The 15,094-nt window shown below is 42.8% G+C and overlaps 1 long non-coding RNA gene across 3 annotated transcripts; it reads right to left on the reverse strand.

Moving 5' to 3' along the window:
* Positions 1–3,122: 3,122 nt before the first annotated feature.
* Positions 3,123–10,884, reverse strand: LOC134619424 (uncharacterized). Of its 3 annotated transcripts, none has more exons than XR_010091977.1 (4): positions 10,821–10,884; positions 8,395–8,571; positions 5,858–6,031; positions 3,123–5,182 (listed from the first exon to the last, which is right to left on the reverse strand). It is a non-coding gene; the product is annotated as an uncharacterized LOC134619424 (long non-coding RNA). The 3 variants fall into 3 exon arrangements; XR_010091978.1 differs by lacking the exon at positions 10,821–10,884 and adding an exon at positions 10,304–10,339; XR_010091979.1 differs by lacking the exons at positions 8,395–8,571; positions 10,821–10,884 and adding an exon at positions 10,304–10,358 and having other exon boundaries at positions 3,126–5,182.
* Between the last annotated feature and the right edge of the window lie 4,210 nt (positions 10,885–15,094).

The following is a 15,094-nucleotide window of genomic DNA, read 5'->3' on the forward strand; positions in this document are numbered from 1 at the left end:
GACACAGAGACTTGAGCAGTCAGAATTAGCTGATAAGAGGTGAAAAGGCTAAAAATTTTGCAGAAAAGAAGTGAATCAGCAGAATTTCTGCTGAAAAGAGGTAAAGAAGCAGAAAGTTGCGCTGAAAAGAGATGAATCAGCAGAAATTCTGCTCAAAAGAGTTTTTTCTGAAAACAGCTGAGATTTGTGCTAATAAGGGGTGAAAAGGCTGAAAATTTTGCAGAAGAGGTGAATAGGCAGAATTTAGGCTGAAAAGAGGTGAAAATTCTGAAAATTCTGCTGAAGAGTTCAATCAGCAGAATTTCTGCTGAAAAGAGTTCTGCAGAACTGACAGAAATGTTGCCATAAGCGGGATTTGAACCCCGGCCTCCCAGTCTGAGAACGGATGCTCATCTCACTGAGCTAAAACACAGGTCATCTCGGCAAGGAAAATCAGTGAGGCCACTGATAAAATGGCAGAAATGGGCAAAAAATATTGCATAAAAAATTCAATATCTCAAAAAGTATAGAAGTTATGAGCACCAAAAGTCATAGCCTACATTAGCAGAAAGAGCAGAATTTTTCAAAGTTTGAACGGTGAAAATAGCATGAAAACTGAGGGAGTAGTTAAGCAGCAAAAAACGTACGGAAGCAACCAGAATAAAGTATAATAAAGAACTAGAAAAATTTGCATTTCCTGCGAAAATGCTGTGTGGATGCCTTAACGCTGAAGCTGTCTGCTGAAAAGCTGAAAAAGATGAAAAGTTGCAAAAAGTTGTGTGGTGGTGAAGAAAAAAGGTCACCCTGAGCAGGATTCGAACCTGGCCCTCCTGGTCTGAAGGTAACTATTCATCTCACTGAGCTAAATTCATTCTCACAAGGAAGAGGTTGAGAGACTGACAATTCTGCTGAAATGAGCAGAAGCTGCTGAGAATTGTGCTGATAAGAGGTGAAAAGGCTGAAAAATTTGCAGTAAAGAGGTGAAACAGCAGATTTGTGCTGATAAGAGGTGAGAACGCTAAACTTTCTACTGAAAAGAGGTAGAACAACCTGGTTCTGCTCAATTTCAGTCCACCAATCAGAGGTATTGCCTCTGTCTGCTTCATCAGGCTGTGTACTTTTGTGTAAAAAAAAAGAAAGAAAATGTTACCATGAGCAGGATTCGAACCCGGCCCTCCTAGTCTCAAGGAAGCTAGTCATCTCACTGAGCCAAAGTCACTCTCAAAAAGAAGAGGTGGAGAGACGGACAATTCACAGCAGGCTTTGGTGAACAGTCATGGAAATTTTCAGGTCTCTGTGGAAATCCAACAAAAAGTTATGACGAGAGAAAAAAGTGGTTCATTTCCAGAGTTTGAAATCTGAAGAAATCTAAGCGAAGGACGAATTTCCTACCCTCAAACAAGTCTAACTCATTTCAGAACGGTAATAGGTGAGAAAAGAATTCTTGAATTGTAAGCGTCAGGAGTGTCTGAAGATATATTGGCACAAGCCTCATGTCTTAACTTCGCTTCGTTCAGGAGATATGACGATTCGAAAATGCCTCTCATTACAGAAATCAAGAGGTGATTTTGAACAAACTCTCCATTGACTTTCTATTGGGATTTTTGAGACTTTGTGTTGCTCTGACGAGATTTGCCAAAATTCTATAAATCCCACAACAATGATAGTGCCATTTTCTGAAAGCCAGCAAAAATACCTACGTTTTGATGTATAATTTGTGGAAGTTGAGTGAAAATTGAGCAAGTAGCAAGAAGTTGTTCGGACATGAAGAGAAGACTGCAAAACTTACAGTGGCTCACTGAAAGCCAAGTGCATAGCAACCATAACAACGCATGTATTTTCTGAAAAATCATAATTTTGTAACTCAAAACTTAAAGAGGTATAAGATGAAAACGGTAATAGATATGAAAAAGCTGAATCATACATTAATAGCCCAATAAATCGTGAACATTTTAAAGTTTGAATGGAGTTTCTAGGTGAAAGTATGAGGAAGTAGTTAAGTTTCAAAAACCAGCAAGTTTTAGAAGAATTTTTGAAATTTCCCATTCATTTCAATGGGACAAATTAAAGGAAAAAAGCTTAATATTTTAAAAAGTATAATAGCAAAAAATACCAAAAGTCATAGCGCACATTAGCAGAAATAGCAGAACAGTTTAGAGTTTGGATGCATAAAGCATCCACACAATAATAATAATAATAAATCCGAGCAATAGTAATATGTGTGCCTCTTGGCATAGGCACACATAATAATAAATCCGAGCAATAGTAATATGTGTGCCTCTTGGCACAGGCACACATAATAAAGAGAAACAGGAACTCAATAGTGTGGAAGCCCTTTTAGGGCATCCACACAATAAAGAGAAACAGGAACTCAATAGTGTGGATGCCTGAGGCATCCACACAATAACGAGAAACAGGATCTCAATAGTGTGGATGCCTCCAGCATTATATTTATAAATATAAATTATTTTTAAACATTATTATTATTATTTAAAAACATTTTTAGGAGGAGTGTGGAGACGAGAGGGCAGCGAGCACGGGGTGCTCAGACACTGAGGAGTGGAGACAAAGAACACTAACACTGGCAAGAGGACATGTCAGAGTCGGGAACGCACTGGGGATTTATTGTTGTTTGGATTATTTTGCATCACTGTAAATAAATGCACTGACCTCATCAAAGAGTCCAGCATTTGGGTCCTCCTTCCCCTCATCATAGTCTGCCACGCAGGCCGTGACAGAAAAGCCCACTAAAAGAACGCCCACCAGACCAAAGCAATGGTTTTGACTTGATCAGCATTAACCCCGCCCCCTGACTCTGATGGGTGAAGCTGACAAATAAAATGTATTTATGAACAGCGATGCAGGGCCAGGAGTAGCAACGTGAATTAAACAAATACATCATTAAATAATTCATTAAATATGTCAGTAAAATAATTAAAATAGAAAACAAACCAATAATTGATTAAATATTTAATTAACTAATTTGAATTGTATATAAACAAATAATGACACATTTTAAATGAAATTAATGGATAATTCATTATTAATATATTTCTTTAATTGATTATGTACATTTTTAATTAATTACTGAAATAATTAATTCATTAGTGATGTCTTTATTTAATACAACCATAAAATACCATATAAACACCATAAAATTGCTAATTTATTCAAAATAAATTTAAGACATCAATATTAAAGGTTAAATTATGATAATGAATACATGCAACTATAATTGATGACATAAAAATTAGGATTTCTTAAGCTAAAGCCAAAGTGCTGACTCATTTGGCATGTTACTCTCAAATGTTTTCCCTAATAACAATAACATAATTACACTTTAGCCACAAGAGGGCAGCAGCATTAATATAAGTCACATGTATATAAAGGTACAGTGATTATATTACAGTGATTTTGACAAAAACAAAACAGAAGTTGATGGCAGTGTGTTTTTCCATGACAGAATAATTACGCACACCCCACTTTGCAGTTATTTATTTGTAAAATATGTTTGGAATCATGTATGATTTTCGTTCCACTTCTCACGTGTTCACCACTTTGTGTTGGTCTTTCACCTGGAATTCCAATAAAATTGATTCATGTTTGTGGCTGTAATGTGACAAAATGTGGGAAATTTCAAGGAGGCCAAATACTTTTGCAGCCACTGTAAAGTTCACAATCAGTAACATCATAGCACCACCCAGCTGTATAGAAACTCCGTCATGCTAGCTAGTACGCAGTACGAGTTATTGTAACTGACTATAAAAAGGTGGTTTATATCTGACCCAGATAGACTGCAGGTCATAACTTCTTACCTGAAGTTCAGTTCACCTGACACTCGGACCGGCGGCCGCCTCGGGTCTCTGCTCCTCCTGCCTCCCCTTCCCTCATCCACATGCTGGCCTCCACCACTTGCTAATGTTACTGAATCTGTGGAAGCTCCGCGATGCCACCACCAAACAATTTAGTTATTTTTACACATTTTTACACATCTCCCAGCATCTGGCCAATCCACCACCTTTCATTGTTTATACCGTTACAAAAAAACAAAAAAAAAACCATCATCGGCCCATGAAAACGAAAAATCACCATCGGTATGCCCGATGGCCAGTCCAGCTATGGTCGTGCCATCAGTTAAACCTTCACGTGCCAGCTATGACACGCGTGCCCCGGGTTGCCGACCCCTGCTCTAAAGCATCTGATTTGGATTCCTGAGATCAAATATATTTTCCTTTGGCTTTGTTTTCTTCCCATTTGTGGCTTTAATGTAGTGTTACATCCTGTTTGTTTGCTTCCATCTGTATACATGTCCAGATTCACTGTTATGTTTCTATTCTTACATTGCTGTGTGATCACTGTTCCCTCTGCTGACTGATGTGACCTTTTGTATCTCACACTGATACTTGTCATATTTGTATCTGCGCCTAAAAGATAAAAAGTTTTCCATGCTAAAACACAGCTCCACCTCCTGCAGTTCTCCCTCTGAACCACTAGATGTCTCTGTTATCTAAATGAAGACGTGCAGCACAGCAACCACAGCAGCGCTCAGATCACACGTGTCCTGTTCTTATGTATAAAAGCATGGAACATGTGAGACAGGTGGGATCAATATTAATGTTGTGGAAATATATGAAAAAGCAACAGAAGAGTGAAAACATTTGGTGTTTCTAGAAAGATCTTTCAGCTCATAGCTGCTCACAGACTGTATTTACAAGTGACAAACTGCAACTCTACAGTACATCTACAGTATATATCAAATCTATTCTGTATTCAAATCTATTGAGTGATGTTTGAAAGTCTTTCCAGGTGAGTTTGATCCAGGAGGGTCTGAAGCCAGAGTCAGACAGAGACTGTGCAGAGACTGTAGAAGGACAGAGCAGCAGCAGAGCAGTCCAGATCCACTGATGATCCTCTGTCAGATCCAGAGGGACACACAGGGATGATGCTGGACTCTACATTGTGTCTGACAGTGGAGCTGTTCTCAGAGCAGTTCACTCTGCAGCACTGACAGTCATCTGCACTTCTTCTCATTCCTCTGTCAGTCACTGCTGGATGAAGCTCTCCTCTCCACCTCCCAGTAACATGGCCCAGTCAGAGCGTCTCTACACACAAGCTGCTGCTGCTTCAACCTCTCTGGATCATCAGGACACAGCTCCTCCTCTCTCAGCACACACACCGTCCTGTTTACCATCATCACCTCCACCTGCAGAGAGAAGAAGGAAGAGCAGAGGAGATAAACGAGTGTTTCCAGAGACTCTTCATCAGCTGTCAGTCAGTGATGCAGCACATCCAGTATAAAGAGCAGCAGGGACTTCAGTGCTGGGTCTGTACTAGGACTCATTGTTGCTTCACTTTTTCTAATCTTTGGATTTTTATTGAAGTTGATGAAAATGTTTTTCCCTCCTAGTTTGAGTTTGGACTTTCATTCATTAGAAGAAGCTTGGTGTGTCCACTCTGAGCTCTGTAGGAACCCCAACAACAAGCCCAACAATCCAGATGGACGGTTCCAGCTGTTAACTGGAGGAATTCCATCCAAACATCTGCTCTCACTAAATTCTTCCTCACCTACAGACTGTGTTCTTCACTGCTTTAAACCTGGAAATGAATGCAGTCATTGGTCTGCGTGCTGCTTTGTTCAGAGAGCTGATTGGCTGTTGACAGTGTTTGATCAGAGCGTGTCAGCCGTTACTATGGTGACCATAAAGGTCAGAAACAGGAAGTGTTTGTGTCCAATCCTGAAGCCTGTCACCATTCTCCTCTCACAGCTTCACTGAGAAGCTGCAGCTTTACAGGAAACACTGGATCTTTGTTTCATACTGACTGTGTTTAGTACAATACTGCTGACAGCACCACCCACTCACTCCATCACTCTACTGACCTCAGAGTCTCCAGTCTGTAGTCTGGACTCTGCTGAAGATCAGACAGATGCTTCACATCTGGATCCTTCAGGTTGTTTCCCCACAGGTCCAGCTCTCTCAGATGGGAGGGGTTGGACTTCAGCGCTGCTGCCAGATAATCACAGCTGATCTCTGACAAACCACAGCTCCACAATCTGTATAAAGAATGAAAGATGTAAGTTTATTAGACAAAGTGTCAGCTTGAAATCATTCAGTGTTTCATCATCTGTTCAGAGCTGAAGAAGGTTCAGAATGTAGAAGTTTAGAAAATGGAAACTCCAAACAGCTGAAGCCAACAGGAAGCAGCTTCAAACAGGAAACTGTGCAGAGTTTCAGACTATATGTCCTGATGCAGCCAGTTGGATTTTGGAGATTTGAATCTCTGTTCTGTGACTAAGTCCTTGAATCATTTCTTCCAGTTGGTCCAACAAGACAGACTAAGTATTGGACATGTGTTGTGGCTCCATTAGGGGAGCTTCTACATGTGATGTGATGGCCCCTCTGGGTCTGTCAGGTCACAGGACTGAAGAGAGCTCAAACTGGGCACACAGTTGTTCCAGTCTGGACCAAAGACTCTATACTGGGACTGAGGGACTGCTTTGACTGCACCCACTGGGACTTAAAGGCTCATGTTCTCACTTAGATCATCGATTTCTACTTACATTTCTTTCTGGGAAAAATGGGGATTACTTTGAAAAAAGGAAGTATTTTCCCCAATAAGCAGCCCTGGATTAGTAAATCACTCCAACATGTTCTCAGGCAGAAGAAGCTGTCTTGTTATGAGGGAGAGAAGAAAAAGATTGAGGCACAGAAACTTGTTGAAAGAGAGATAAAGCAGCTAAAATCAGGTGTAAAAGTAAAGCAGAGGATGAGCTGAATAAAGGACACTCAAGGCTGGCTTGGAAAGGAATGAAGTCCATGGTGGGGATGCAGAACAAGGAGCAAAGATGAATGTGATGCTGAATCAGCAGAAGGCTTGGACTCATTGGATTCCAGCTTTGATATCATTGATTTCAATGAAGAGCTTTGTGATTGTAGCAAAGGGCTGGTAGCTCTGAGAGTCCCACTGATGAGGTGTTTGTGTGGAAATCTCTTAGTGGGACCAAAGAGAGAAAAAGCCCTGGTCCTGATGCTGTGGGAGGGAAATGATTGAAGTGTGCTGTGAGGAACTGACTGGGAGATTTTCACACATTTTCCAGTCCTCCTTGGAACAACAGGAAGTTCCCAGCATATGGAAACAAAGGTTAAGTGTCCTATGGCACTCAGTGATGATGGTGCTGTGGCCCCATCACCTCCACCTCTTTGTAAAGGAACTACCTGTAATCTGAAGCTTCAAATGGAACTAAGACTTCCTCCACTAGGTGGCAGTGTCTGATGAGAAAGTGTTAGTGGAGCTGGCCTGGAGTCAGAAACAGGAAGATGCAGGATTTGGGCTGAAATGGGGAAAAGTGGTTTGCACTAGTGCCTTAAAGCAAGAAGGTTGTAGGTTGAAGCTAGTTGGCCTTTCTGTGGAGGTTGGATGTTCTCCCACAGTCCAATGAAATGCTGCTTAGGTTCATTGGTGCTTCTAAATTGGCTGTAGGTGTGGATGTGAGAGAGTGCTTCTCTGTCTCTCTCTGTTGGCCCTGTGATGGACTGCTCACCTGTGCAGGTGGACCACGCCTCTTGCCCTATGACAGCTAGGGCACAGGCTGCAGCCCTGTGAGCCTAAGCTGAATAAACAGTTAGCAAAAATGATCCATAGATGGCCTGAAATCCCCAGTTAGCAGTTTGGTAGATAGCTATGACATGCTAATCCCATCCAGCAGCTGTATTCTACCTGTAAGCTGATCCCTGCTGAGCCAAAGCACTTTTTCATATACAAATTACAACCTTTAATAGAAACCTATTGGTCAGCATCTTATTAGCCTGCTGTTAGCTTCATTCCACAGAAAACTGAGAGAAACTAACAGAGTTGATGAAGAATAAAGAGAAATGTGCTGATTTAAAGCCTTTGAAGTGCTTCAGATGATCTGTGTCCACTTCTGTCCCCTCATTCATTCATGTAAGCTTCTAATGCAGCTTTGATCTTCACAGTCTGCTTCATGAAACTCATTCTAACCCTGAATGTCAGAGTGTTCCTCCTTCTCTTTCCCATCATTCATGCTGGCAGTGGAGGAGATTTGGATGTTGGACTGTGTTTTGGATGATGTGTGTATGTTTGTGTTGGACTGCTGTCTGTAAAGCAAACGCACATTTTGCTCTGGATTTCAGTGTCAGACAGACTTTTAGGTGGAATGAAGAGTTGGAGAGTTTCAGTGAATTATCCAGTGGAGGATTTTTCTTCTTCTTTGAAGGTTTGAAATGTGAACATTGTTCTGCTGCAGTCAATGGACTAAACCAGAGAAGAAGAAAACAGACTTTACCATGAAGATCCTCAGTGTGGATCAGTATAATATCAGCCTGATGTCTGCAGTTTAGTGTCAGCACAACTTTCACATCATATTCATCTCAGCACAACTACAACATGCTGACTGACCGCAGAGTTTCAAGTCCACATCCTGGACTCTCCAGGAAACCACACAGATGCTTCACTCCTGGATCCTGCAGCTGGTTGTTGTTACTCGGGTACAGCTCTCTCAGATGGGAGGGGTTGGACTTCAGTGCTGCTGCCAGATAATCACAACTGATCTCTGACAAACCACAGCTCCACAATCTGTATAAAGAATGAAAGGTGTAAGTTTATTAGACAAAGTGTGAGCTTGAAATCATTCAGTGTTTCATCATCTGTTCAGAGCTGAAGAAGGTTCAGAATGTAGAAGTTTAGAAAATGGAAACTCCAAACAGCTGAAGCCAACAGGAAGCAGCTTCAAACAAACACAACAAGAGAAAAAACTCTGAATGTTTCACATTAAAGTCGTACATTTATCATAAAAACAGGACAAAGACTTGAAAAAGTCGTGTTTTTCCTTCCAGGAACCACATGGCTTCACTTTTAAAGGTGAAGTGTGAAAGAAATGGACATATTTGAAGTCCAACACCTTTTTCCAGTCACATGATTAAAGCAGACAAACTACAAGCTCATTTTCATTCCAACAAGTCATCTTCTGACCTGCACTAACAACACTGGTCTCTATGTGCAGCTGGCTGTGAGACCAGTGCTCAGGGAGCGTCTACAAAGTGCAACACTGAAAGAACATCACACACTCATTTGCTTCCATCATCCAACCTGAAGAGGAAACAGAGACGGCTCCCCTTCAAAGTAAAAGCTGCTCCTTTTGGACACAGTATCAAAGAAAGTCTACAGTATAACATCGAAAAGACAGAACAAAGTTTTGGTTGTTTTTAAATTGTGCAGAAATGAAACTACACTAAGCTCAATTATGTGACAGACATTTCATCCCATGTCAGTTTGGCCTCATCCTGGGCCGGATTATCCAGCACACACTCTGACCACAGGCCCAGGGGCCACGCACAGCTGGGCTCCATCCAAGAGACAGGAAACAAACCAACACAATAATAAAAAGCACCATGTGATCTTCTTACATCTTCAAGACAAACATAGTAAAAACATATTTGTTTCCTGATAAAATGATGTGACAGGTAGAACAGAGTAAAGTGGTGGTGTTACAGCCTTTCTCCCCTCTGCTGCCGAGGCTGTTAGTCTCTCCCAAACTCAGCTACAGGACTTCCAAATGAATGAAAGCAGCAGAAGTGGCTTTACAAATGAAAGAGGAAGAGGAGAAGAAGAGGAGAGGGAGGCCACCCTGACCATCACTCCAGCTGAAAACATCACACTTCCATTAAAGTTGGTGAGAAAATGTTGAGCAGGATGAGCTGCTGGCTAATCTGGAGGCTGTAGCAGCAGCTCACAGTCACCGTGGATTTCCACTCATGAAAAAGCTCTGGCTGCTTCATTTCTCAACTCATATCAGAGACTTTAGTGAAGCTGTACTGTGATGCTTCCATATTCCAGTGAGGCCTCCAGAATGATTTCAGCTGTTCTGTACACACACTGTGTGCCCTGTATGGCTCAAAGTCTCTGCAGCCTGTTTTTATCTGCTATCATCAGATCTTCATCATCCTCATTCACATCCCTCACACACTCTACAGCCTCATCAGTACTGACTTCATCTTCACTGACTGATGGAGCACAACATGAACCTGTGGAGGCTGAAACACTGTCCTGTCAAACATCTCCCCGTCACCACTCCACTTCTGTCAGCCTTTAAATGAATCCTGCTCAAGTCTGTCACTTCTGTTTGGAGCCAAAAGGAAAAACTGTTGTTCAGTCGTTTGGAAAGACACAACATTTCTGAAAGCACTCAAACTTCTTCACATTTGTCTTCAGACACATCCTGAACATTTAGGAACTAAAGAAAGTTTCAAACATCAATCAAAGACCTGAAATATAGAAAAACAACAACAGCCGCAGTCAGTGAACTCACCTCAGAGTCTCCAGTCGACAGTTTGGACTCTCCAGTCCAGCACACAGAAGCTTCATCCCTGAACCCTGCAGCTTGTGTTGAGTTTCTGTCGCCATTGTAGTTTTTAAAGAGTCCCGTGATAAAGGCGGGTCTTTCTGTGAATCCGCACGCTCATTGGCTAATAGCTCGAGATTGACACATCGTTATCCAATGAGCGTGCGGGAACTTCCGACATGAAGTTGTTTCCTTTGAAAAACCAAAGTCTGATTATTTTTGCCTCCACTGACGGAGCCTGTTGTTCCCGCCACAGAGACACAGTAATGTCAGAGCGGTGTTAACACTCACCCTGCCTCAGCACAGCTCTCACTCTCCTCCTGCTCTCTCACACTAAACGGAGGCTCAGCTAAACTCACTTCCTCTCTACTTACAGGAAACCAGCGCTCAGAGGAGCCGACCGGCCTCACATTTCACCCACAGACACGAACAGCGTGGAATTATTTTATGTCATAAGAAGAAACATATTCATGTTAACACTCACCTGCCTCAGCTCCACCTTCCTCCTCCTGCTGCTCTGAACGGAGGCTCAATACTTTCACTTTCACTGCTCCTCCCTAAACACAGAGGATGCTGGGACTTGTAGTTTTTTCCTTCCGGTGCGGTCTTCCTCTTTGTTTGTTTGTGTTTGTGTTCAAGTTATTTCGATCATGTAAACATCAACAGAACACGTGAAGCCACAGAGACTTTGTATGTCGAGGTGGGTAGGAGGGTTTGAGGGTTTGGGGAGGGGTCAGAGGGAAGAGGTCTCTCAGTCTGGACAATCCACATTGATGACGTTGCATCTTTCAACGTGTTTGTGGGTCTATTTGGATGCTCCAGGTGTGAGAGCAGCCACTCAGCCTCTACTGCAGATGTGTGTCACAAGTTCATCTAGTAGTAGGCTATGGCACTTGGCCACAGGTGGCAGCAGTGGACTGGCCTCCATGTGAGACTGCTCCAGCTGCTATGTGATAGTCCAGCTGCAAACTGAAGATCATATGCAAGTTTTGGAAATTAAACTGTACAATATAAAGCGCCTCGAGGCGACTGTTGTTGTGATTTGGTTCTATATAAATAAAATTGAATTGAAATAACGAATATTCTTAACTTAGCTTTAAAACCAACCCAGTCTAACTCTCCTCCACACTCAAAAACAAAGACAAACCAACTGACACATCTGAGTCCCTCACTTTCTTCAATCCACTCACTCTCACAAGCTCCACTTAGTCACACTGGCTCTGTTTATTACTAATTACTATTGTCTCCCCAGAAACACTTCCGTTTTCTTTTTTCCTATTTCAGTTGTGTTTTTGTGCTTTTGCAGCGTTTTTTTTTATTGCTGGTGTTTTCTTAAGTTGCAGTCCGTTTGGCCTCTCAGGGCCACCGTAGATAAAGGCCAAAAATAAATACATAACATAATTTCAATCAGTTTAAAGGTTTATTTGCAAGACACAAAAACAGAAAACATTAAAAGTTACAAATGTATTGTGAATGAAACAGGAATTCAAACGTGGCTCAGATGTGTGTCACAAGTTCATCTGGCTGTAGGCTATGGCACTTGACCACAGGTGGTGGTAACTGACTTGACTCCATTTGAGTGCACACAAAGTAAACTGCACACTTTAGCTGTGAAGCGAAAACGCTGAAATCGCAGTAATAACACGTACGAGGGGAACGATCACGAAGACAAGATGCTCCTGATCGTTACTCTTGCTGTCCTGTGAACAGCATCGGCGTGGTGTTAATTGTTTGCTTTTGTTTTCGTGATCGCCCCGTGAATGAGAATATGACCAGGTAAACCCGCCACATTTTTAAATAGTTTGTCGTTCAACAGCAACAAGACTGACGGAGTGTGTTTGAGGAAACCTCACAAATGTGACAGATGAAATATTTGGTGTTTATTTGCTGGTTTGTCGGTAGCAGCTCCTTAAAAGTAAGTCTACCACACATCTGTTTGACCAACGCCAGTTGATTTGGATCAGCGGTCCAAACTATTTGAACGATTGTTATGTTTCCTTTTGTGTTGAGTTTGACTGATATTTGCTGGATAGCAAATGTTTTAAAGCTATGCAACCTTTATCTGTACATAGCAGTTAAACTGTTTAGATCAATCTTTATTGATAAGATACATTATTTATTTATGAATTACTGTGTACACAAGAATAAGTTAATGTATTAAGATAAACTGGCAGAAATTTTTGTATTATTCTTGTGATTTTTTTTTAATTGTCCCTGTCTATTTAATGCAGGTCAGGTGACCCTTTAGGGGTTTAAAATGCCGAGCCAATGAACAGCTGGGAACAGGAATCTTTCTTCATTGAAGCTTCCACTTCCACGGGTCTGGTAGGAATAGGGATGGGTACCGGTATCCAGTGCCATTATGGCACCGGTTCTCACATAAACGGTAGTAACCAGACCGAAAAGCAGCGCACATTTCGGTGCTTTTTCAGTGCTTTGGGCATTTTTAATCTGTAGCTCTGCTCTAAAAGAACGTACGTACCTGGGCCCGCCTACTATTCTTGGAAAGGTAAAATGATTGGCTAGAATTCAAAGTATATGACATCTCAGGAAAATAAAGCACCGAAATGTGATCATGTGTTCATGTAATGATCTGCTAGAGGGTGTGGGGAGCCACAGCCCCGTCCTCCAGGGCATGAAGCAGGTATGGAGGAGATCCAGGCTCCAGACATCCACAGGGCCCCAGAGCACAAGAGACCAAGGAAGACCAACAGAGGGGCAGCCGTACCACTATCCCAGAAAGAGCTGAGGAGAGCCCCAGATGAGGGGTCAGCCGTGGAGCAGAACCCAGGGGGGGTTGCAGTGACGTGCCCGTGAGTTCTGCCGGCAGCCAGCTGTGCCAGAGTGACCGAGCCCCAGGCTGAGAGGCCGAGGGCACCCCACCCCCGAAGGAGCCAGAGCGAGCCCCAGGCTCCAGGCCCCGACAAGCAGCCACCTGGAGTGAGCCGGTGGGTACCTGGGCGCCCATCCCCGGACACAAAGAACCACCAACGCACCGATGTCTGAGGGCGTCTGCCACTGGCAGGGGGAGTGGTGGGGGGAGATAGGCCTCCAAACCTTGGAGGGCCTGAGATGTCCCCAGAGAGGTGGCGTCTGATACCCAACCTGACATATGGACACAGACAAACAGGCACACACAGATACAAACATCCATTCCCACCCTCATGCTCTCATATGCAATTACTCAGCAGCAGGTAAGCACATAGCCCCTCCTGATAGCCCTCAATGTCTACGTGTATTTAAAATTGAGAGGTGGGCAACGACGCCATGGGTGAGGTCGTACACCCTGATGGTCTTCTGGATGCCATGTAGCGTGCCCACCCCCAAGGTCCTATATGTATGTGTTATGAGAGTGTGAGTAATGTGAATGTCTAAGTTGTGGGATAAAATTGAGGCACAGGCAGCCAGAAGGGGACAGAGGGGGGGGAATGCCTCCCCTGCACCCTTGTGACACACCTTTACCCCAAGGCCCTGCATGTGTGGGTGATTGTGGTGGAGCTGGATGAGATAGGCAGCTGGAGATGGGGAGGGAAGGAAGGGAGGGACAAGGGGGCCCAGGCCCATCCATGCCGGGGCCCAGTTCAGCAGCGCCGCCCAGCCCCACAGAGCCCAGGACGGCCCACCCGATCCCACCACAGAGAAAACTGCACCCACCCCGTCATCCACTTATCTTCCAGACTACACAAGACATAGACACCCAGGCTGAGTTCTTCCTCCACCTCTCCTATATCTCCCCCACCTGCAGAGTGAGTTCCTGGAGAGAGGAGACCTCCTGCAAGATGTAACAGCCTCCCCCACCAGTCTTCCATACAAACGTTAGACATGCAAACACTTAACACAGCAACACTGAAAGCATTTGAGTGTAAATTTCATTTAAATCAAACTTTATACACAATTACAATAATGGAAAAAAGTCCAAATATTAAAACACTACAACCGCCGAAGAAACAAATAAAACCAAATCACAATCAACATCAAAATATGATCATAGAAAAATAGAAGAAGAAGATGACAGCTCCAGCTCCGCCCACGACCCTGAAAAGGATATGTGGAAGCGAACGGATGGATGGAAAAATAGAAGAGACATATCATACAATTCATATACGTTCATGTGATCTCTACGTTCAAAAAACCCAAAAACCTTGAATCATTCTTTTAAATTACATTTAAATTTTAGCTGGTAGCAAATAAATTAATCAGAAATTAGCCACAATTAATCTGCAGCTTCATCAATGTGATGCTGAGTTTCTGACTGAAATTGAGTCTGAACATGTCTGACTCTGTTAAACAGTCAGAGTGTTTCTCTAACAGCAGGAGCCTCTTTACACTCAACTTCACACAGACGAGCTGAGGAATGATCAAGCAAACTTCTTCTTCTGTCATTTTTAACAGCAGCTTGCATCCAAAGATGTTGAACTGCTGCCATCTCCTGGCTTTTACTCTTACTTCTCTTCCAGATCCTCAGATCCTCTTGATGACATCAGTATTTCTCAAAAAACAAAAACCACTCCTTTCACCTCATCATGACTTAACTGATTAACCACTTTTTCAAACGTAAGTTTCATTTCACCACCAGTTCCTACCCTCAACACTCTCCTTTGACTTCTATACTTCCTGCAACTAATAACCACATGTTCAACCATCTCCATAGCATTACACCATCACATAACCCATCATAAAAAGAGAACCATTCAGAAAGCAATGACCTGTTTGTATTCTCCTGCTGCCTATTTAACCCACGACTCCTCTTAACTTCTA

The sequence above is a fragment of the Pelmatolapia mariae genome, linkage group LG20 (genome assembly GCF_036321145.2).
Source record: "Pelmatolapia mariae isolate MD_Pm_ZW linkage group LG20, Pm_UMD_F_2, whole genome shotgun sequence".
NCBI lineage: Eukaryota > Metazoa > Chordata > Actinopteri > Cichliformes > Cichlidae > Pelmatolapia > Pelmatolapia mariae.